We start from the raw sequence: 25,684 nt of genomic DNA, 5'->3' as shown, positions 1-25,684 counted from the left end.
TCCCTACGTGAGGTCTCATATTACCTTTCTAGTCCACGTTTAGTCCCAATGACAAGGATGCTATGACTGTCAGTCACCCTTTGCCAAGAATTCTTTGGGCTTCCAGTGGATTATAACAATGTTCTATGCATGGGTCAAATAGTGCTTGTTTGTGCCCATAAATTTATATCCAACTTATTTTTATCTATTGATCAGTAGTTGAAACAAAATTGTTCTCTTTGTCTTTAAGAAAACATTTCAGTTCTATTGACAATGACTTGCCATATAGATTTATCAAATCATTCTTTCCTTCTAAGTGACCCCTTCCTCCAGGGAACAGCAAAGGTATATATAGATCAGTGTATCAAGGGCCAAATAAAATATACATATCTTTATGACTGAAAGCTAGGTAAGCAAATGTCTATTTTAAGGTAAAATATCTGGAAGGGAAGTAGTGAGCTTTGGTGGATAAATGGCTTCTTTGCAGGGTCTATTGTAAATGATGTGGAGGAAAGTTTTGCTTTAAAGAGACACTTAAACTGTAAAATAAAAATAGAATTAAGCCAAACTGGGAGCCTCGAAAGTATCCATTAAATAAAATTTTAAATGTTTTCATATAAGTGCACTGCTGCTTTTCAGGGTAAAAATGCTACGTACATTTTTTTGGTCTTTATCAAGTTGGTAAGTCCTATTAGGAGGAGAATGACACCTTTAAGGTCCTAATAACGAGTAAGGGTTAATAAAAAGGTGCACAAAGTGTGATCATACAGCTTAACCAATTAGTACAAAGCAAATTAGCAGGTAGCAGGTAAAGAAACAGAACACTGGCAGTACCGCTGATTTTTGTACATTGATTTCAAATCAGGTAAACTTGCTACACCTTTATTAATCCTAATTAGTGAATCTTTTGGATTTAGCTATACACATGTAGTCTGTGAATAATGAAAGTTTGGCTTCTTTCTAACCCTTTTGCTTTTTATTCTTCTTTTGCCTTTCTGCACTGGCTAAGACCTGCAGCCTAATGTGGAATAGAAATAACAATGACTTCCTTGTCTTTCCCCAATCCCAGAAAGAAATGTTTAATGTTTCACCATTAAATAGAATGCTTAATTTTTTTGGTCGTTTGCTAATATTTATCTTGACAGGTTGTTGAATTTTATTAGATGTCTTTTCTGCCTCTGTGTAAATCATCATAATATTCAGTAAACACATTGAATTACACTGATTTTCTAATGTTAAAATGGCTTTCAATTTCTGGGGCAAATCAAAGTTGGTCAAATTGTATTATTTCTATGTATAGCTGAATTCAGTTTGCTAATATTTTATTTAGAATATTTGAATCTCTGTTCAGAAGTGAGATTGGCCTGTAATTTTCTTTCTTGTGAGTTTTGGGACCAAGGTTATCTTGACCTCATAAAATTATTTGAAAAGCATATCTTCTTTATCTAAACTTCAGAAGATTTCTTGTAAGATTGTAGTTATTTCTTTCTTAAATATTTAGAACAATTTGCTGGTGAAGCCAGCTAGGCCTGGAGTTTCTTTATAAGAATGTTTCAAATTCTATTTATTTTTATGTCAGCTTCTTTTTCTATCTTACTAACCTGAGAGCTTAGCTCACTAAATTTCAGACTTTTCTAATATATACATCTTACCGTTTGTATTTTCTTCCAAATCCTAATTTTTCTGAGGTCCATGAGTTTGGACACATACTAGTTTTGTTATCCAACATGTCAAAAATTTTCTAATTCTCTATATGATTTTTTCTTTGACCCATTGGTTAGTTGGAAGTATATATCTTATATTAAACCACCTGGGGATTTTTAGAGACTCTTGAGCTTACCAATTTGTAGCATAATTACATTGTGATCAGAGTATATATTCTGAAATTTCAATGTTTTTAAAATTGTTAAGATGATCTTTATGGTTTAGTATATTGTTATCTCTGATGGTGTTTCACGTAGTTTTGAAAAGAAAGTGTGTTCTGCAGTTATTGAGTTTGTTTGTTCTATATTACTCATTGATTCTGGTTTGTTAATCATGTTCTTCAAATCTATTGTATCCGTACTGATTTTTGTCTGCTTCTTTCAAATACTGAGAGAAGATATTAAAATTCCCTAATATGATTATAAATTAATCAGCTTCTCTGTGCATTTCTGCTACTTTTATTTTGTGATTATGTTATGATTTAGAATTGTATTTTTTTTTTTTTTTGGTGAATTGAATGTTTTATCATTATGAAGGAGCTTCTTTATCTTTATTAGTGCCCTTTTGCTTAAGTTTTATTTTGTGTGATATTTACATGCTACAGCAGCTTTCTTTTGGTTAATGTTTGCAAGGTATAACTTGTTATACCCTTTTACCTTAAGCCTTCCTACATCCTTATGCTTTCGATGTCTCTTAAAAAGCATACATTTTATCTTTTCTTCACTAGGTTAACAGGCTTTGTCTTTCAGTTGAAGCTTTTTAATTCAGTTACATTTAATGCACTTATTTATATTTCAGTGTAAGTCTGTCATCTGCCTATCTGCTTTTTGGGTTCTACGTTCTCTGGTTGTATTCCTTTTCTTTCATTGTAACTGAGTATCTTTTAAAAACTCAAATTTTCATCTCTGACTTATTAATTTGGGAGTCTATACTTGTTCTTTATTCTTTTAATGATTACTCCTAGAAATTAACAAGCATTCTTGACTTATTAAAGTCTAATGTTAGTCAAAGTTTTACTCTTTTCCCAGATAATATAAGAATCTTAGATCAATTTTACTCTATTTACTGATGTGTAACTTTTGTCATTTTTTGGTATATTTTATTCTTTTTCAAAATATATGTTAAATTCCACATTATTATTTTACACAGTCAAAAATCAAATTTTCACATATATAATACAAGGTGTGATCACGAAATACAGTGAATGTTTAAATAAAAAAAATTATTACAGTGAGAGACACATTGCCATTAATCCTCCTCAAAATATTCCCCCTCGCTTCCGACACACGTATCCCATTGTTCTTGCCACTTTCTGAAGCAGTCCTGGAAGTCTTCTATCATGAGTGTCTTTAGATGTGCGGTCGTGACTACCTTGATGTCCTGAATCCATTCAAAACGTTTACCATTCAAAATGGTCATTTTGACTTTGGAGAGGAACCAGAAGTCTCACGGTACCAGATCTAGTGAATAAGGTGGATGAGGACACACCATAATGTTGTTGTTTGACAGAAATTGCTGTACCAGAAGCGATGTGTGACACAGAGCGTTCTCATGGTGGAGGATGAAACTGTTTGCCCATTTCATGTTAATGTGTTGTTTGTGATCCGTTATTTATGTCACACTTTAAAATACACCTTCTCTCAACCGTAGCTCCACCTGACTGATTACACCAAACAAGTTGAAAGTTGTCACACACTGTTACTAAGGTTCGACGCACTGCTACCCAGATTGAAAATCCCTGCCTTTCAGTTGGATGGCACTTGGCGGCAGCATTCACCATATTTGTTAATCACAATGGAAAGGCTCCATGTCACACATCACTTCTGGTATATGGAAATGTCTGTCAAATAAAAACATTACGGTGTGTCCTCACCCACCTTATTTACTGGATCTAGTACCATGAGACTTCTGGCTCCTCCCCAAAGTAAAAATGATTCAGGACATCGAGGTAGCCATGACAGTACAACGAAAGACACTCATAAAAGTGGACTTCCAGAACTGCTTCAGAAAATATAAAGAACTATGGAATTAGTGTGTTCAAAGTGAGGAGGAGTATTCTGAGGGGGATTAATGGTAATGTGTCTTTAACGATAACAAATTTTTAAAAATTTAAACATTAACTGTATGCTTGATCATACTTCATATATGATGAATATCTGGGCTTTAGATTTCACTTATCGAATTTGGACAGTTTTACCCACAATTTTGCATAGTAATTTTGAAAATAAAAGTATTTAAGATTTTAAAATATTAGATTGGCCTTTAACCCAGGGACAGTACCCAATTATTAACTCAGCCCCCAGGGGGCAAACTTTTTCTTAAAAGAACACGATGTAAATAGTCTTACTGCTGTACATTCTCTGTCACAAGCACTTAGATCTGCCATTGGAGCATAAAAGCAGCGTAAATAAAATAAACAAATGGGTGTGGCTATGTTCCAATAAAAATTATTTAGGACTCTGGCCTGTGGACTATAGTTTTTTTAACCCCTGAACTAAGGCATCTAAAATTAATATAAACTTCTCATTATTGAGGTTCATAAAGAAACTACATTCTAAGACCTCTTCAGCTAATGCCATCCTCCCACTTGATAATATGCTCATTGAAAATATGCTAGGGTACAGTGTGCATATGTTTTCCTATTTGTTCTCCTGGTATTGTAATGAATTAAAGCTGCTTCTGGATAAAATAGATGCATGCTATTTAGAGTAAAAAAGGTAAATATTCTTATTTATATCACTGGTATAAGTTTTCCGTCTCATGTTAGGTTACAGACAATTGATTTTGCTATCAAATTGTCTTAAAGGATGAATCTGCATTATTTAAATATTTCAAATTCCAAATGATCACTTTTGGCAGATGTCCACCAATATTTAATTGGCTTATATTCAATGACCTTTTATTAAATTATTCATTTTCACAGAGATGTAGTTTCAACCAATTTTTTAAAAGAGAGATCTAAGAAAAACATTGTTAAAAGTTAGACATTCTGTGAATGGTATATGAGAGGTTCTATGTTGTTTGAAAGGTTTCCAAAATAATGTCATTTAAGACCTGCCCTGTGATATAGAATTCTTGGGTCTTTATTAGTCTCTTGTTTTTGTATAAAGGACAGACTCAGAATTGTTTCCTTAGGAAACCACAACTTTACCCCTCAAGTGTTATCTTGGCTCATCTCCATTCAGAGATAGATAGTCTTATATTCAAGAACATATCCTGATTGAATTCTTTTCTTTTTTTGCTTCTAAAACATTATTTTTATTTTTCAGTATTTCTAATAATTTTAATTTTTCAATTACAGTTGACACACAATATTTTATTAGTTCCAGGTATACAACATAGTGATTAGATATTTATATAATTTATGAAGTGATCCCCCCAATGTGTCTAGTACCCATCTGACACCACACATAGCTATTATAATATTATTGACTATTGAATTCTTTTATTTTCTTAGGATCACAGGATAGGAGGATGAATTTCTATTCTCCACTTAATCACTAACATATGGATTCTGCCATTTCTCAATGTCAGATAATTTGAAATTGAAATTGAGCTGTGAAATTCTGAAAGTTAAAATGTGAAAAACATAACTCATGAAACATTTCTGGATTGATATCAAATATTATTTTCTCTGTATCAGTTTTAAAACTATTTTTCAGTGGTGAATGAAAGGTAGCAGAATATGATACCCTAATATATGTCTCTTTGGCATAAGGATGATTTGTGCTGATTATTTTTGAGAAACAGCAGACAATGGAGGAGCTCTGAAAATAGAGAAGAAATGATCATTTTATAAGGGACATTTTCTATTATAAAGGAAATCACCTGTAAACATGTCTCCCTCTCTGTACCAGGACAAAAAGGATGACTCTAAATCAGCAGAAATTCTTATCAATTGAGAAGACACCTATTTAAATCTGCTTAACAAAATTTACACTTGTTCTCTGTGCTTTTCCTAGTAAACTCCTAGAACTGGCCTCCACTCTCTCCCAACATCTCTTTTTGCCTTAATCTGAAGATAATATTTAAGGTGGTGACTTGGGGAATATTGGGGAGTTATTCGTTTTTCCTGGATGTCACTCTTGTATACATGAGGTATACACATTAACAAATGACTGTTTGTTTTTCTCTTGTTAACCTATCTATTATTATAGAGGATGTCAGCCAAGAACTCAGAAGGGTAGAGGGAAAATTATTTTTCTCCTGTACACAGGCCTGTTGTTCCATATGGACTGCCATGTTGGAGAGAGAGAAAATGGTGCAAAACAGATGTTGGTGAGTGGGCTGTCTGAGTCCTTCAGCCAAGAGTCAATCAGATTATCTCCGCATACAGTTTCACTTGAATGAAGTCTACTGTTAAAAAGTTGAGAACCGTTGCTCTAGAGACATTTTAATCCTTGGAATTTAGCTGTTAGAGAGCTGTGTAATAGACCACAATCCATTGGCCTTTCATAAAATTGCTCTTACAGAACTGTGTTCAGTGTCATTGACTTGGCTTTTCTGTTGAGCTTCATTAAAAGAAACAGCCAAATAAAACTTATTAGTACATTTTTGGTAAGGCTATCAGGTAGGACACTGCCTTCCATGCCTTTTAAAAATATGCATTAAAGAATTTCCCTCTTGAATCAGAAAACTGAATCTTAATCGGTACCAGAAAGATTAATGAGGCCCTCTTATACCTTTGATTTTCTTTAATTTCATAGATATTATGAATTTTACAACTATTAATTATTAGCCAGTAAGAAGGTCCTGAATTTGGACCTTTCCCCTGGAAACTAATTGCATGTAGTTTTGCATACTTGGTTTACATATGATTTTGTCTAAATTTCTATTATTTATTAATTGTGTGCCTCCATGTCTTTGTTTACATTTGGATGACTGCACGTATGTATTTCTCTGAATTTACTTAAATCCAATTTTGATGAAATTAGCTTGTCAGGCAGAATTCCCTATTACAAGGCATAAAAAAACCCTTTAAGCAAAAGGGAAGTTTATTCTATTATGTAACAACAACAACAACAAAATCCAGGGATAGAGTTGGTTTTAAATTTTGCTTGACCAAGAGTTCAAGTTAATGCCACAAGAATTTGGTTTTTCTCTCTCTATCTCTTAGTGCTGTTTTCTGCTGTGTTGGTTTTATTTTCAGAAAAATTATCACCTTGTTTGACAATAACTATATGTCTATAAATTGTCTAGCTTTGATGGTTGATGTATTAGTCAGGATTCTCCAGAGAAACAGTTCCAGTAGAAATATATATACAGAGGGTGCCCAAAACTATATATATACATTTTAAGATAACATTCCATATACTCATATGAATTAGCTGACATGATAAGAGGTAAGCGAGTCCCGAGGTCTGTAGGGTGTGTTGGTAAGCTGGAGAACCAAGAGAGCTGATGGTTTAGCTCCCATCCAAATGCCAGCAGGCTTTAGATTCAGGAAGAAGTGATATTTCAATTTGAGGCTGAAGACAGGAAAAAAAGACAATATCTCAGTTCAAAGGCAGTCAGACAGAAAAAATTCTTTCTTACTTTGGGCAGGTCAATAGTTTTGTTCTCTTCAGGTCTTCAACTGATTGGATGAGGCCCACCCACATGAGGTAGAGCAATATGCTTTACTCAGTCTACTGATTCAAATGTTCACGTCATCCAGAAATATCCTCACAGACACACTCAAATAATATATGACCAAATATCTGGGCACCTCATAGCCTGGTCAAGTTGGTATAATAAAATTAACCATCACAGTTGGATTTCCTGAAAGCATCTAGAATTAAATCTCATTTGGTCTGATTCACTTGATTTTGGTAGTGTGTCTGAAACTGCAGGCCAAATGAGTCCAGGGCTTATGCTGCCTGTGCCGCTCAGCCAATAGATCAACACAGGTGTTAGTTAGGTCATAGAATAAGTGTTTACGATCAGAGCACCGATGGTCTGAGAAGGCAGAGGGTCAACACCTCCAAACACTGCCTTAGCATTCTCAGACTAGCCTGGGATATTTAAGGGAAAATTTAGGCATTCCTCCAGAGGCCATGCGGTGGTTCCTGGGGTCTGCATGGAGCCTTCCCTTGGTGATGTGGCTTTCCAATGTGGTCATCAACCCAGGAATAGTGATGACAGTAATCTGGAAAGAATGTTAGGCCACAAAGATTGTGATCAGTAAGCAAGAGGTATTGTGAGCAGTAAGAAAGCATAAGTTTCAGGGTAATTATCTAAAGCAGTGAACTGGGACAGGAGATATTCCAAACTCAGAAACTGGGACAGAGGACATTTCTTTTTTTTTTTTTTTTTTTATTAAATTTATTGAGGTGACAATTGTTAGTAAAATTACATAGATTTCAGGTGTACAATTCTGTATTACATCATCTACAAATCCCGTTGTGTGTTCATCACCCAGAGTCAGTTCTCCTTCCATCACCATATATTCGATCCCCCTTACCCTCATCTCCCACCCCCACCCCCCACCCCCTTTAACCTCTGGCAACCACCAAACCATTGTCTGTGTCTATGAGTTTCTGATTCTCATTTGTTTGTCTTGTTCTTTTGTTGTTTTGGTTTATATACCACATATCAGTGAAATCACATGGTTCTCTGCTTTTTCTGTCTGACTTATTTCGCTCAGCATTACACTCTCAAGATCCATCCATGTTGTCACAAATGTTCCTATATCATCTTTTCTTACTGCCGAATAGTATTCCATTGTGTATATGTACCACAACTTCTTCATCCATTCATCTATCGAAGGACATTTTGGTTGTTTCCATGTCTTGGCCACTGTAAACAAAGCTGCAATGAACATTGGAGCACACGTGTCTTTATCTCTAAATGTTTTCAGATTTTTTGGGTAGATACCCAGGAGAGGGATTGCTGGTTCATATGGCAATTCTATTCATAATTTTTTGAGGAACCTCCACACCGCCTTCCATAATGGCTGTACCAGTCTGCATTCCCACCAACAGTGTATGAGGGTTCCTTTTTCTCCACAGCCTCTCCAACATTTGTTACTATTTGTCTTGTTGATGATAGCCATTCTGACTGGGGTGAGGTGATATCTCATTGTGGTTTTGATTTGCATTTCTCTGATGATTAGTGATGTTGAGCATTTTTTCATATGTCTATTTGCCATTTGTATGTCCTCTTTGGAGAAATGTCTCTTCAAGTCCACAGAGGACATTTCAAGCTCAGACTGCAGGGAGGAGGTTGATCAGTTGTTAAGCTCTAGGGCAGGGTGAGGTGAGGCCAGGGACATTGTAAGGCCTCTTCTGTGGGGGTCTCAACTGGACCCTGTTTCATGTCCATTCCTGGCCAATATTTGAGGCTGGGGAATGAAATGCACTTTTTCCTAGGCCCAGATCACATAATATATACCCTGGTCATGGGGATGGTGTCAGCAATACAAAAGGAGAAACAAAGGATGAGAATGCAGAGGGTTGGTTCTCTGAAATCCAAAGCAGAATACATCTAGCACAGGGAAATAAGTGATTGTTGGAATAAAACAAGGAAACAAATGTCCATTTATTAGGATATAACTAAAAAAATGTAATGACAATGAATTATTTTTTTAGTACTCTGATAAACAAAAGCATTCAATTATTCTGTATGGTCTCCAGAAACTCTGCTGGACAAGAGAGAATTTGCATGTTTATTGATTTACAAAAAGTTGTAAAATAGTTCAAAGAAAATGAATGGCTAGAATCTGATAACCCAGAAGGATGCACTGTATGTAGACATGCATAATTTCCATTTAAACACAATTTTTTTTTCCCATTATAGATCTGGAGTACTTAAAGTTTTGGCTAAAGCTTCCTCTCTGCTAGTTGGGGCATGTTGGGTACACTGCTCTGTTTATCACTTTAATCTATGCTTTCATGGCTGACCATCCCTCCTTTCATCTATACATTTTAAAAGTATGTTAATATTTTAAATCAGGTTTTCATTTTTTTCCAAATCAGGTTTTAATCAAGTCTTACAGGACTTATGAGCCATTTTCTCCGTTCATGTGGCTCTATAACTTTGGTCTCATCTCCTTTAGCATCCTAATATTTGGTTCTTGGCTTTGAATGGCAAGAGCTCAGATGGTGAGGTCAGATAGCTAGTCTGAACCTATTTCATTCTCAAATTCTAGATAGTGACTAGTGAGAATTTAGAGGGGAAGGGATACCAACTCGAACTCAAAAATTGTATCTCGATGTATTCAGATAGTACAAGTTTGGAAAGAGAGGGCTTAGCATGTTTACTTTACATCTTAATATCAAAGAACAACCTTATTTTCAAGTTCTTGTACCTTTCAAGTAGTATCAATAGGAGTTTCAGTTGATGGTCCATTGTTAATGGTGTGATTAAGATTTGGAATGGTTCTGAGGGTCATTGGCAGAGAAAGTTATGGAGCTTTGAGATAAAGGAGGTGGAATGACCCCAAGGGCTGGTGCAATATGGGACATGCTATCTGACTAGATGCTGAAAGGGACTGAATTGAAGCCCTCTTGGTGACTATGGCACACTAATGAGAAGACCGTGAAAACAGTGAATTGAGGATATTGGACCTGAGTCTTCAAGGACACGGGTGAAATGTAGGCATGAGTCCTACAGATCATGAGGGGAAAACATTGTTGTAATAATGAGAGGACTGCATTTCCTAGATGAGATTAGCGTTAGATGAGCCTTTGGGAAATGAAGAGAAGGGGACTGAATTGCTCTCTTGAGTTTGGGGGATTTAGAATCGTGAATTAGATCCCCCCAAACGAATGATCTTTAGTTTATGCTTTGGGAGAATTGGGTCCTTGGACTCTAGGAGTCTATTTTGAAGGAATAAGACTTTTTATATGCAAGAGCCATAGGTGGGGATCCAGCTCCTTCCATCTGCATGACATTGGTGAGGCCCAGTTTGCAGGACCCTGGGCCTGAGGGAGACTTGAGTTCCATTGGTCTTTGAAGAGCACAAGGCTTTTGTCAAGTTGAGCTTAATTTCATTGAACTTAATAACTTTGTATTGTTTCCAAAACACAATTCCATTTTCAAAGGTTCACGATTCTCAAAGTTCACTATCAAAGAGTGCATTTTGAGCATTATTACAATAAGGGCACAGCCTTAAAAGGTGATGACTTTGAAGTAGCTAAAAATCATACAGATTTGTAAAATTCAGCCACATTACTCTAATACTTTGTATTTTTTATGCATCCTTGTTTCTTTATATATGGCATACTGTGTTCTATTGATGATGGTCTGCTGTAAAAATGGATTAATACATCATTTTGTCATAAAAATCCTCTTTTGTCAAAAGGTTCTTTTTTATAAATAGCATCTATCTTATTTTAATGTAGTTTTAAAAGGTATTGTAACGAAAAGGAAACTTTCAAATCCCTCTTATCATTTTAAAACAAAGCTTGAAACATAAGCCATTGACCTGCTCTTGTAAAAATTGCCTTGGGGATTTGGGGTACCTGATTCATAGAATTGACTATAATAGCTTCTCCAATGCCATTGTATCCTGTCAGGCATATACTTCTTCAGGGACTTCTCAGAAAGCACATGACAGATTCAATTGTTTAAAAACAGGCTTAGTGAATTTCTCAGATGCCTTTGTTGGATTGGAGATTGCGCCGTACCCTGACATTAAATCCTGTGTAATATGTTATCAATTCCTACAATAATTTATCATGAAGTTGCATAGTATCCGGGGTACTCATGGTCTTGGGTGCCACAGGGTTCCCAAATCGGGGCTTTTAAGAACAATGCTTCATATAGTCTCTTGGCAGATTCATCTTATATAGTAAAATAATTTCTTTTGATATTTTTCAATTAAAATAAATATACTAAATTTACATTTTTTTTGTTCTTTCATTTTGTTTGTTTGTTTTGAGAATTATTCTATTAGAGTTTATTTGAACCAAACTAACAACATATGCCAAGAGCTCAAAGGCTCCAACATTTTTAATTCTTTAACAAAAAGTCTTGAGGTCTTGGTTTGGCAGTACAATGATGCCATCAAGATCCCAAGGTTTTTCTCTTCTTTTGATCTACTATTCTTACCCGTTGGCATAACTGTAGGCTATCACAACCTTATGTCAATATTCTAAGCAGTAAGGAAGGAACAGGGATATTTTGTCCTTATTAGGCTTTGTTATTTTATTCAGGTGTGGAAGCTTCCCTGCCAGTGACTTTCCTTTAAAGCTCATTAGCCAGAACTAGGTCAAGTGCGTACGTGTAGGCCATTGGCTGGTGTAGACCAATCATAGAGCAGAGGAGGGGATCCACGATGTGTACCATTCAGGCAACTGAGGAAGAGATGGGGCAAAACAAAGCAGAAGGAAGATTTGTTGTTAAAAAGTACAGGCGATACATATTTTAGAGAGATAATTTAGAGTTAGTGAGTAAAATTAGAGGGCAGTTAGGGAAAATTTAGGTTTATTAAAGCAAAGTAATGAATGTTTATATTAGGAAGTAATCCAGTGTTTTGAAGGAAGAAATGATAGCACCTCATGAGGAAATGAATAAAAGGATTGAGAAAAGATGACAAAGGAATGAAAGATTTCACTAAAATTCTTTCCCAGAGTACTAGACAAGTGGCGTCACTAAGATCTGTGGTAGGTGAGATGGGGAGCTGATTTGGAGGAAAGGAATAAATCCAGGCTTAAAACTCATAGAATAAGGAAGCTAGTTAATGGTATTGTAACAGTTATATAAGATGTCAGAGGGGTAGTAGCTTGGGGGAGGGTCGTTATCACTTTGTGAGGGGTGTAAGTGCCTAACTATTATGTTGCTTTGTACACCTGAAACGAATTAAAACAAAACGAAAGAAACTTATGGTGAATGTTTAAATAAAAAATTACAGTAAAAAACAAAACAAAACAATTCAACACAGCATCATTTACTGAGGACTTACCAGGTGAAAGCACCATGTCAGACAGATTCTCAGATATGAGAAAAAGAGTGAATAGATATGCTTTTCCCATTGGAGAAGAGATGAATCAATCAATGAATGACATTTAAGAAACTTTTTAGCATCTGATTGTGTACTAAGAAGGGCAGGCTTTAGGTGGGGGCAGTCTGTGACCATGTGGTCTTTTAATAGATGGGATTTTAGGGGATCTGTAAAGGACTTTTGAGGAAAGCAAAACAAAAAAATTCTAGTATTAAGGCTATATTCCTTGGTGATATATAACACCTATTTATGCCTATTTTAAAATGAAAATATACCATAGAGGGAGACTACTGAAATCTGAAGTAACTAACAACTTGGTATACCAACTTGGAGTCAGGGAAGGAGACAAAGAATTGGAAAGAGCCTGAACAGTAGGTAATAAGAACTTTCCAGCCATGCTGAGGGCAGCCCCACGTTCAGGCCCTATTATACTCTTCTGGCATCTCCCTTATGTGCTTCAACTATCTAAATTCAGCAAATTCACCAAATAGTTTGCAGATTTCCACTATCTGATTCAGATCCAGCTCAGGGAGAAGGTGCTTGGACAATTTAATAAAAAAACAAAAACAAAAACAAAAAACCTTGATGAGCACAGGTATTTCTAAAGACAGAGGAAAAAGCAAAACAAAACCCTCATGCTGTCATCATATTTAGCTAAATGAAACTGGAACCTCAGGAGAAAACTAGAGACAAGCCTGGGATAAAATAAAAAAATAGCATTTTTTTTTTTTGTGTGTGATAAATTTAGTAAACAGTCTCTCTGCATCATTGTGAGGAAAATTTACACTAAAAGAAATCTGTTTTGATTTTAGACACTTTTTAGAAGGTTATTTTAATTTAATTAATGAGAAATCATAGGTTAATTGCCTCCAGCATTAATGTGAGGGTATTATGCATGCAGGCATATTTTATTTATATCTCGACTGTTTGATGTACACAATCAATTCAAAAAGGGATAATGAAGAGGTGTTCTGTCCTGTGTGGAATAATAATTAGGGATTCTAGGACAGAATATTTTTTATTAATTGTGCAGCTCAGTAAACATGTTTGACATAAGACTAAGAAACACATTTGTCAAATTGTACCGATATTTTTCTCTGCTCATTTCTTTTGCTTTTCTCTAGCTTGTTTTCAGAATGGGTTTTATACTTACTCCATTTTCCTAAGCTAAAAGCTCCCCGTCCCCCCCCCCCCACACATACCTTCCAAACCCCTAACAGTTTGATTTAGACACTTAGACCACCTGCTAAGTTTGTTGTGTTATGAAATTCAGGAAATCATATTGGACATCTGGCTGCTGTTTCAACAAGATTCACCTATGTTGTTAGGGAAATGAGAGTCTGATTTTGCTTTCTCATAGACAAGCAGAGACCCCATCAGTCTATAATGCAAAATAAATGACATTAGTGAAATCTCTGTGGTCTTTTGATTATTGTATAATTTGCCAGGCAATTTTACATGTGAGCCCTATCACCCAAGACAATGTTATTTTTTTTAATTTATTATTTTATTCTATTTATTTATTTTTTAATGTTATTTTCTTTACTAAGGATTTGGGCTGATAGCAAAATCAGGTCCCTTTCTCCCTATGAAATACTACCCTGGATTTCTTCTTGTCCAAAGTACAAACTATGTTTTTGTTAACTAAGTTTTACTTTATAACTATTCTGCTGTGCTTGGGACATCAGCCAATTTAACAGAACATTTTGCTCAGCTTTGGGAAGTGATTTCAACTCTTGAATGTTCTCTCAACCTTCCCATGTATGTTTATTGAAAAAAGTTGTAGTTGCACTCCCCCCGCCCCCAGCAATAAACGTGCCTACAAATTTCTAGAATTGTTTTTCTTGAAAAATCTGTACCATCAGGAGCAAATTTTAAGGACTTGGGGCATGCGGCCCCAAATGTGCATGTCTCATCTCCTCTCACTGCTTTGGCACTTGCCTTTTCAGACAACGAGTTTTCACTGTTTTGCCAACCCCCAACTCCATCACCTCACTCAAAACACTTCCTGTAGCTAATTTTTCTGTTTCTCTTCTCCAAGCTTTCCATAAGGGCATCTCAGCAGGTATAATATATCTTGGTTAAGCCAATTGCTTCTAATTGGCACGTGATGCAGAATTGCTGCTGAACCGCCAATGCCCAAGGCTGATTCTTTGGCCCCACACAAGTCATACATGTGAGATTTATAGAGAACCATATTGTTCTAAAAATCAAATGTGAATTTTACAGCCTTTTCCTCCCAGTGTCCAGCTCCAATAGAGCTGAGGTGAAAGTGACTATAGTAATAACATTCAAATGTTGTCACCATCTGGTGCCTGTTTGGTGGCCTATGCTTTATGAACAGGTGGTCCTTGTGTATCTTTGAGTGGCCAGCTGTCCACGTCACAAAAGCCACTGTCACATTTCGTGTTAATTGGCATCTTGGTTGGAATGATCTGTGGAGAAGCCAAAGCTTGAATGGGCCTCAGTCTATTATTCCTCTTTGTCCTAAGAGCTCTGGGTCAAGGCTGACAAACATGTCTCTTTCTGTCCTTTTTTTCTGAATGTTCTGTATGAAAGTCTAAAAGGGTCCAGAATAAGCACTGTCTATCATTCAACTGACAGAAAATCAAATATATTAGGTTGGTGCAAAAGTAATTGCGGTTTTTGCAATGATTTTTAACCTTCTACACCACAATTACTTTTGTACCAACCTAATACATATTGTTCTGTTTAAGTTATTCCTCGCTGAGGTAAGAGATGCACAAAGCAACCTTCAAAGACACTTCATGGAATTTAGAAAAGGTCACTGGCCTATTTTGAATGCGCTGGAGATGATTTATTTACCACCAACTTTAAATATTAAGAGTTTCGAAATAAAAGTAGCCTTTCTTTTATCTGTTTAATATTTTGGGAGGAGGGGCAAGTCTGATCTATTGGTAGTGGCTACCAGGAGGACGAAGTTGGAGAAGAGTCTCGTAGTCTATGATAAATCATGTCAGATTGCTGATATTTTGACCAACACAACTGGTAGTTTCATATGATTTAACTTAATACTTCTGCTTCTCAGTCTTCAGAGTTGTCCAGAAATATCTATTTCCTTATGTGGGATATTTGTATATCATAAATTTTTGGCCACAGGACTAATCTTTAAAATAAGTGTACCCACACTCATTTGAGTGTTGACTTCTCCATTGCAATATGTCTGCTCTTAGGATACGATTAATGCATCTTAAAATAAACGGGCATGCCTCTGAGTTCAAGTTCCTTGCAGAGAATACAGAGTTTTACTTGTATGAATTTTAGTTAGAATGGTAGGCACTGTTCCCTGGCACACACTCACATAAATGTTGACATTTAGCGTCAACTTTCGAAAATAAACATTCATCTTTTTATCTAATACCCATCACACGGAAAGAAAGAAAACATACCCATGAAGTTAAATAATGTTCCAGATGCAGTGGAAAATTTGTGTTTCATAATCAATAAATTGGCTGGAAGTATTTGCATCAAAATAACCCATAGCTAAGCCTACAATCCCATCTCTGTTAACTAAGCCTCCCATGTATTCTCTAGCCTTTGTTTCTCTTTCTTTCTTCAGCTGTCTCTAAGTGACACACAGTTCTTCGGGCCATACAGTGTAGCCCTTGATTATTAACTGTTTTGAATATTTTTTGTTTCATATTCATATTTCTTGTGTCTCTATATTTTCAGATACTTGGAGTAAGGTAATAGTATTTTAATTGTTTTAATTCCTTCAAGCACCTAGCACTGTGCCTGATAAATAGATGGAAGCTATAAATACTAAACATTTAATAAATATTCACTGAGCAAAAGTAAAGAATCAGACAGGGAGTTCTGTAAACAAATTACATTTCCTAGGTCAGAGTTTTAAAAATGGAAATGAATAAAATAAGCCATCTGCACATTAAATGTCCTGAAGATATTGATCTCTGCATAAAAAGGTTAGGATTTGGCATAAATTGAACCATTCTAAGTGAAGTAAAAGTGAGACTGTCCATCTTTTATGCATTCCATTAATTCTAAGAATTTCATCGTTCTGAACCCAAACTAACTGCACTAACAAATTATGTAAGCTGAATTAGTCACATTACTCAAGTCCTGTTCTTTTTTTCTCTGCAGAATATTTGTCACACAGATATTTAAATGGAATCAAGGCTATACATAACTATGACACAATACTTTGTCAAACGGAAAAAAAAAGTTAATCAGGTTGGTGAGTAATAATGTACTTCCTTCTCTACCCCATCTTGCAGGCTCACAAGAAGTAGACCCTAGGACAGGTCATTAAGGAAATAGAATCAGAGCCTTATTTAACCTTCGTGAAATAGAGTGAAATCTTAGTCATTAGTTCATGTATGATATTTTACCTCCCTTGACAATGAGGCACTCTTTATTATAAAAAAAGAGGTTCTATTTAGTGTCTGTCATATCCTGGAAAGAAAAATAAAGTACAATATTTCAAGGTGAAACGGAATGAATCATAACTAGCATGAGTTAAATAAATTAAAATCAAGTTTTGAATTGCCTTATTTGAATCATCAGCTTAGGGAACGTCTTGAAAAGGCAGATTGCTACTCTGGAGGCATGCAAAAGAAGCGCATAGGCTGTGGAACTTTGACTTTTTCTCTTAGTCCTCTTCCTCAAGAAACCCAAGTTCTCATTAGGCTGAAGAGTGTTTTGTTGCAATTGTTGGAGACACAGTGCTTTCCCTCTAGTCACAGGACCTGCTAAGTAAGGTGGTGGGGATCCCACCCAGGACAGCCGCGAAGGGAAGTTCAGGAAGTGAATTTTGTTAACCAGCCTGGACTGAGGTACAAATTGCCACAGAAAATGGAAGGCTCTGGGAAGGAAGAGACAATGGAAAACTATGACTTGATATGACAGAGGAAAAATAAAAATATTAGGGAAAAATAATGAGGTCTTAACATTTGGCAAAAGTTAAATAAATAGCAGCAGGAAAATAAGAAACCTGTTAGGAACTCTAGAAATAATTAAAAGCTGTACAGAAAGTAAAATAAAAATCATAGAATACTATTTGGCTAGAGAGTAAACAATTTTATGATATGAGTAAACACTGCCTTAAAATTCCAATGTTGAGGATAAGCCTTTTAGGATAAAATATACACTACATATTTATGATTGAAAATAAAATGTGTTATCACTATGGCAATGTAAAATATAGATAACAATGTTTGGAGGACCAAAAGTGGAGAGAGAGGTAAAGGGAAGGGCAGAGGCAGGAATGTTCTTGTAATACAGAATGAGAGGCAAGAGATACTGATGGAATAAGAAATAAAGAAGAAAACATATTCTTTTGAGTTATGAGCACAACAAATGGAAAAACCTAAAAAAAAATAGTGATGAAACTATTTTAAGTGCATGGTGGGAGGAGGTGGGGAGTGATGTAGTGAGCTCAATCCTTGTCCATCACAGCAGGGAGTGGATGGTTAATGCATAAAATTCCTGAACCAGTAAATAGGTGTAGAAACATACTATTTGCAGTATAGACATAATCATGGGAAGAAAATATTAAAAATAGCTTCTGTGGATCCATCCTAGATGGATAGGCGGTGGGTAGGGTACCATTTCTTTTCATTATAAGTCCTTCTATATGAGGTGATTTTTAAATCATGTTTATGTATAATTGTAATAAGTATTTTGCAAAGATCTGTTGGAAAAATAGAAAACTCTCATTCACTGGTGATACAATCATTGTACACTTACTTCTGTGTGTAGACTGAAGATATTACAAACTGGTCAGGGTCAGTTCAGGTCTTTCCAGGAAAAGCTTTCTGTAGATTTAGACCTGTATAAATTCTCCTTCCTTTCCATTCAGTTTCAAGAAGTCATCAGTTTCACGGAGGGTAAACTTAAAAAAAATATTTAATAATAAATAATGTATTTATAGGACTCATTCAAAAGGCACAAAAGGAAATATAAGAGTTTATTTTTCATTTACTCAGTATTAATCTTTTTGATAATGTTTTAGAGTGCTTAACACACAATATACATGTGCATACACATATGAATACACATGTGTGAAAATCTGTTCGATTACAAATCTTTGGATACTTGGAGCTTACAATCCATTTTTTAAAGGAAAATATCACATATTCCCAGGCAATCAGAAACTTCAATTTGTTTCTCCAGTTGTTATATATTAATTCACCGAGGATGTCTGCATAACAAAACACCAAGAACCTAAATATATAACACTCAATGAACTCGTTAATGAGTGTATTTATATGCAGCATGCAGCGATAACAAAATCTGTTACTCGAAATATGGTCCACGGACCAGCAGTATTGACATCACCTGAGAACTTGTTAGTAAATGCCAGATATCCGACCCAAACCCACACCTAGTCAATCAGAATCTGCACTTTTCTAAGATCCTCGCTGATTTGTAGACACATTAAAGTTGGAGAAACACTGCTACGCAGGGTCAGTTATCAATCACATTTTCTTTTTATGAGATCACCTCTTTCAATTTGCTTTGTCACTTCAAACTTTTCTTCTTATGCATGGGCATTTCTATATCTCTCAGACTCCCCTATTTTCTCCTTTTCCACTTTTAGGAACTATTTTTACTTAAGATATGGGGACGATGATGACAGCGATGCAGAACTTGATTAGACAACATCCATAGAGACTCAGTTCTTTCTACCTGCAGAACACCTGACAAATGATCGAAGCTTACTCTGGTCTTGCCTGGAATCACGCATGTTTGTGGATTCATTGTCATGGTGTCCAAATTATATAGGGAATATTGAGTAAAAATTTTTGGCGGTCATTATAGTGACTCTTCTGAGACTGAGAGGTTAGATAGCAAAGAAAATCAGAGTTGCCCTCCCTCTGCTTTTTTTTTATTAAACAAATAGTACAATAACATACAGACTGTGCTATACTTTCATTTGCTCCCTTAGACATCATTACATAAAGAAACTACCTCAGTCTTCTTTTATGGCAGCCAAATACTCCATTGTGTGGTTAAGACATAATTTAATAAAATAGTCCCCTTTTGATGGATGTTTAGGTTATTTTCAATATTTCATTATTACAAACAATGCTGCATATATAATTTTGTATATACACCTTTTCATATACATGAAAATATGTCTGCTGAAGAGCAGAGGATGGCTAGATTAAACGACATGGTCACTTGTAATTTTGAAATTTTGATAACAATTGTTAACTTGTCCTCAATGTAATTTACACCCTACATGAGAAGAGCCTGGTTCTATACACATTGTTCAATAACAATGTGTTATCAAACTTTGGGATTTGGAGACTTTTGAACTATGAAAAGATATTTCAGTGTAGTCAATTTACTTTTTTGTTATTATAAAAAGTGTCTTTTCATATGTTTGTGAACTAGTTGCTATTCTTATCCTGCAAACTATCTATTCTAATCTTTTGCTCATTTTTCTATTGGATTGTTGGCCTTTTATTTTATTGATTGGTTGGAATCTTTTACATTAGGAAGACCAACTTTTTAAACATAATAAAAGTCAAATTTTTCCCCCCAGTTTATGTTTGACTTTACTTATCGTCTATCTATCTATCTATCTATCTATCTATCTATCTATCTATCTATCTATCTAGTTATCTCTTTAACGTCAATCATCTGTCTACCTATTTCAACAGTTTTATAAAAAGTGTTTACAATATTTTATATGGCTGAATCAATCAATCTTTTCTTTCATAGGTGCTAGCTGTTCCCACTCTGAATTGGTAAAAGAATTCTCATAGTTTCTTTCTTGTTCATTTGTGGTTTCATTTATTTATTTTTAGATTGTGATTCATTTCTCAGTTATCCCAATTTTATTTACTGAATGATCCATCTTTATATGAAGAACTTTTCAATAATACAAATTCCTAGAAGTCACAGCCAGTTATTATTATTTAGTAAATTTTGGTGGGACACCAAAAGAAAGTCCCAAGCCATTTGGATGTGCTGCCATATTTGTGAATTATAATAAAGTTCTGGCTGCGAATTCCAGTGTGTGGGTTTTTTCCCCCACATCCAAGCAATTCTGACACCAGCTGGGTGTCCTTGTCCTACAGTGCAACTCAATTCTGACACTATTTACCTGGAAAATAGCATCAGATTTCATAGGTTAAGGTCTCAGTCCCACAAGTCTCCCCCTCATCTCCTTCAGATGTTATTTCCAAGTCCAGGTTGTCACCTGGGCTTTTCACCACATGGTTATAGATCGGAGGTTCCAATGACTCCCTCCTTGAGTTTGATTAATTTGCCAGAGTGGCTCACAGATCTCACAGAAACATTTTATTTACTATATTACCAGTTTATTATAAAAGGACATAACGCAGGAATCGCCAGATGGAGTAGATGCACAGGGAAAAATATGGGGGAAAGGCATGGAGGTTTCATGCCCTTTCCAAGCACGCCACTCTCCCCAAATCTTCCTGCGTTCACCGACCCAGAGGAAGGAATATTTTTCCCCAAACACACTTTCCCATTGACCTGCTTTGGGGAAGCATACTTTTCTTTCCTTCTAGGTTCTTTGGCTGGTCTAATAAACAAATTGATATAAGACAGAGTAACAGGAGAGGAAAATAAATTAAATTTGTACATACAGGAACACCAAAGATTTGAGGCTCAAAGAAGTGACCAAAGCAGGCCACTTTTATACCTTTTAGACAAAGAAACAATACATGTATGAAGAATTGACCAGACAAATAATTTTGGGCTTGGGGTAGTAAATTAGTAAAGAAGTAATAAAGTTTGTTCATACAGTCTTCTCAGCCCTAATGCCCTGTCTCCTTTGATGAGGATATCTTCTACCCTTCCGGTACAGGGAGGGTAACTTTCACATGGGAAATTTATTTCCTGCTTTCAGGGGGACAAAGAAGGTCAGAATGTTCTTTTTGCACTGGCTGTTTTTGTTTTTTTCTAAAGTAACTTTAATTCAAAATAGTATGCCAAAGTGGCATATATTGGGGTGACATTTTCTGTTCCCCTTCACTGCCACGAAGTGCTAACATTCACCCTTGGACACCTTTCCTTGGACTGGTTAGCACCATACACTTATATTGATGGAAAGTAGGGGTTTTTGTACTTGCTTTCCAGTAGGAGTTTTAGCTGAGGGTGACCACTATCAATTAATGCCAGCTTAATTCTCCACCATAGCTGCACGTCAAAATACTTTGGAAGCTTTCAGAAATATTGATGCTTGGACCCCATCCATAGACTCACACCACTCAAATGCAGAACATCTGATTTTAAGTCTAAGCCCTCGCCTCTTGCTCTGTATCATCAGCTCCTTGAGGACAGCAGAGTGGGAAGAAAGAAACTGTAGGTATTAGGAGCTGGTCAGAGGGCACGAAGGTAGTAATACTAGAGACTTAGGGAGTTCCAAGAGATGGCAGAAGGGTGCTGAAGATAAACTTCCGACTGAAATATTCTTTCTTCTTTAGAAGGGCAAGTAGAACACTGCCACATGGAATGTGAGGGAGATAATTGCTCCTTCACCAGGGGACAAAGTGTAGACCATACATCAGACTGTTCAGAGGAAAGTGCCGATGTTCTCTGTGCGTTTTTCTTTGAAATGGTGTTCTGCCTCAAGGCCTTGACCTTTCTCCATGTGCAACCGCATAAATACTGAGAGGCGTTTTAATGCCGCAGTTGCAAGGACTTGTTTAGGTTTTCCACAGGGCCTGATGTCTCTTATTTTCTTGACAAAAAAATAATGAAATTTTGCTAATTCATAATTCACAGGCTAGACTATTTGCTAAGACTTTGGATGCTATAAACAAGGGCTTATCTTGGCTTCCCAGCTTATATTTATAAGGAAGTCTCTAAAGCATTTTGTCAACAGTACTTGGGCCTGAGAAGCAGTTTAAATCATGTCATTCATGGCAGGTCATTGCCTTGTCCTGAGGATAAACCCGATGGTGTGTGCTGAGTAAACATTTATATTACACAATTGTAAGCATTTAACAAGGCCAAAGTGCTTTCTGACTTTTAAAGATGGCTCCTCATTAGACCTATATGGCATTATAGACCCCCTCTGAGAAGCCTAATCAGACTGGAGGTTAAAACAGAGCTTCTGGACTAAGCCCTTAGCTGTGCTTCATGCAGAGCTGGGGAAGATCTCAGACAGCTCCTTATACTGTGCGCCAGTCACGGAGTGACTCACTGTGACCTGGCGAAGGCTGACGGGGTCTCTTTCTCCCAATCCTCTTCTTTATTCTGTTACAGTTGCACCCCCCTTCTCCCCAAGTCTTTCTTTCTTCTGTTCCCTCAGGTGTCCGAGTCAGTACCATGCAGCCTTGGAAATGCCTGTCTTCCACTGTGTGTGTGTCTTTTTGTTCGTGTTGTTCTATTGCCAATTACATGCCCTTGGTCTATCATAAGATTGAGGTACCCTAACAGTCCTTTGAAATGCTGGAAATGGGTGGGTCACAGTATCAGGGACCGATCACAACTGTGTGGGTCGGGCATGTTTTATTTTGCTCCAAGGTTAATGCCATTTATGGAACTGGAAAAATGCAGCCACTTAGAGAGTTGTGGATTAAATAACAGAGTAATAAACATGAGAAAAAATCCATTTAGAAACAAAAACATATTCACATTTCACATGAGACAATTGTTAGTACTCTCCTATTCATCTGATCCCTTTTTGCAGTTAGTGTATAAATTTTCCCCATTAGATAATGAAATATAAGGTCAAGGATTTCTTTCTTTCTTTCTTCCTTTTGGTATCTCCAGCCTCTAATATGCATTCCGACAGACAAAAAATTCTCAATAATTGTCTATTCAAAGAAAAAGTGAAAGACTGTCCTGGCATTTTTATTTTTTGAATGAGGAAGGCTGAATGCTAGAAGTTTCTTGATACTCCCTGTGGGATGGTTGAGAAAGTTAACAAAGTGCTGGGCTGGAGAAGCCAATCAATCCTAAAGATTCACATTATCAGCTTTTCTTGGGTACATACCACATGCAGGCATTTGGCCCAGGCACCTAATAGATGTTATTACGTCATGTCAATGGCCTTAGGAAGTGGGGCTTCTCCCTGTTTCACAGAAGGTAAAACTGAGACCTAAAGAGTGATCACCTAAAGGTCATATAATTGTTAAGGGGCAGGTCCAGGATTCCAACGTGCGAACCTAGAAGTTGCAAGAACTCATGCATAGTTTGACTTCTGCATCCTGAGTTTTCGAGAGCAGCCGAAAGCTTTTATCCCTGAAGGGCAGGGATAGGGGTGGGGAGGATGGGACGAGAGGGGTGAGGGGCTCCCAGTGACATCCACTGAATGGCAGTCCCCATGTTTAACAGTTGCGCCTCTCATTGTCTCTTCCTAGCTGGTAGTTTGTGGCTTTCAAGATATCACTTAAGGAGAACATTTGAGAAATTACTTGTGGGTGATAATCTATAGACTGTGATGTAATTATTGCTCACCGCAGGGCTGCCCTGAGGAGTGACAAGGGCCCGCATTAAAGCGGTTTGTGAAGAGGACTTACTTGAATGCTATACCAGCTGCACGTCCCTGGCGTCTTCCCAAGGGCTCCTGATGGGATATTCTCCAGGATTTCTAAGGCCACCTGGAGTTATTAGTCCCTTGAGGACCCCCATAAGACCCATTATTACCCTTTGCTTTGCTCCCCAGGTGCCTTAACTCAGATCCTTATTCATTATGAGACTGGAAAACATGCACGTGCAGCTCTTGTCTGAGGCAGCAATAAAATGCTATTACTCCTGATCTCTAAATGGAAATGACGTGGGGAAGCTCTTAGCTTAACGTCAGTAAATCTAGTGTCAGTGTAATCAAGAACCAGAAATTGGAACCCTCTACCTTTGGCTAACTTAAAGTCTTTATCGCAGTGGTAATTAGAACCTGGCTTTTCTGCTTTATCTTATTATAATAAATGCTGTTACTAGTGTAAAAGTAATGTAACTAGTTTTTCTTTTTGGGTTTGAGTTTTTGAGGCAAATTTAAAAGTTTGTCCCTGAGGACATGAGTTGGATTTAAAAGAAGAAATGAAGACTTTGAGTCACTGGCATTCTTTTCCATGTATCTTTCCCAACACTGGAGTGTTAGTAACATTTTTGAAAATGGTTTTGCCATAAAGGTCTAGTCCTTAAAAAAAAAAAAAAAAAGCACTGATGGGAAAGATTTTGAACTTATGTAGAGAGAATTTTAAAATAAATGTATGAAACTTTTCACTGAGGGAGCATAAATAATTGAGAATATGGTCATTTTTAGTAATATTATACTAACAATTTCTAACTTACTATTTCCATGTACACTTAAAATTTTTTATTAACATGAATTCAGTATAGGACAAATAACTGCACTTGAAAACCTCAAAACTGAATATGTATGTGTGTATATATACCAGTTCTCCTTCTTCTGTGGAAAATATGCTCCTGAATGTAATGAATAAACCCAGAGACGATTGTGCTTATTTTGGCTGAGTCTGTGGAGTGAGTGCCATTTTAAAGTTGCACTACTTCCTTGTAAGGGGTAAAGGCAAGAAAATCCCCTTTACATTTCTAACCCGGGGCTAGGGCAGGTACTTGGAGTGTTATGCATCTCCATCATCCCCAGAACCATCCTTTTGTGGGAGGTTTCTCACCTCTCAGATGGAAAGCTGGAATTCAGACCTGTCTGTTTGATACCAAGGCCCCTGTTTTTCCTGCTATCCCTCTATGTGTTCATGGATGCTTATCTAAAACATTTGAAGTAGAAAGGGGAGTAATAAGAATTCCAAATAAAAGGATCTATTAAGTTCAAAATAGTATAAATCAACTTGAATTTTAAAGTGGTGTTTGACAACAATTTGCATATCTATGTTTTATTAATAACTGAAAATTAAAGAAAACAGTGTGTACAAATATAATAATTGCCATCTAACACAAAATGTTGGCAAGCCCATAAAGATCAGGGTTTAAGTCTTGGCAAAAGAGAAACATTAGAAAATACCTGATTTAGGCATGACCTTGAATTCTGTCAGTGGTGTTTTGGTTTAAATGCAGGGGCTTTTAGTCCTCTTTGGGGTCTGATTTCAAATCTGATAAAAAGCCATGGAAATTTCCTCCAAAAAATATCCA

Source organism: Rhinolophus sinicus, linkage group LG14, assembly GCF_036562045.2.
Source record: "Rhinolophus sinicus isolate RSC01 linkage group LG14, ASM3656204v1, whole genome shotgun sequence".
In the NCBI taxonomy this organism is placed as follows: domain Eukaryota; kingdom Metazoa; phylum Chordata; class Mammalia; order Chiroptera; family Rhinolophidae; genus Rhinolophus; species Rhinolophus sinicus.
Note: the sequence above shows the minus strand (reverse complement) of the source record.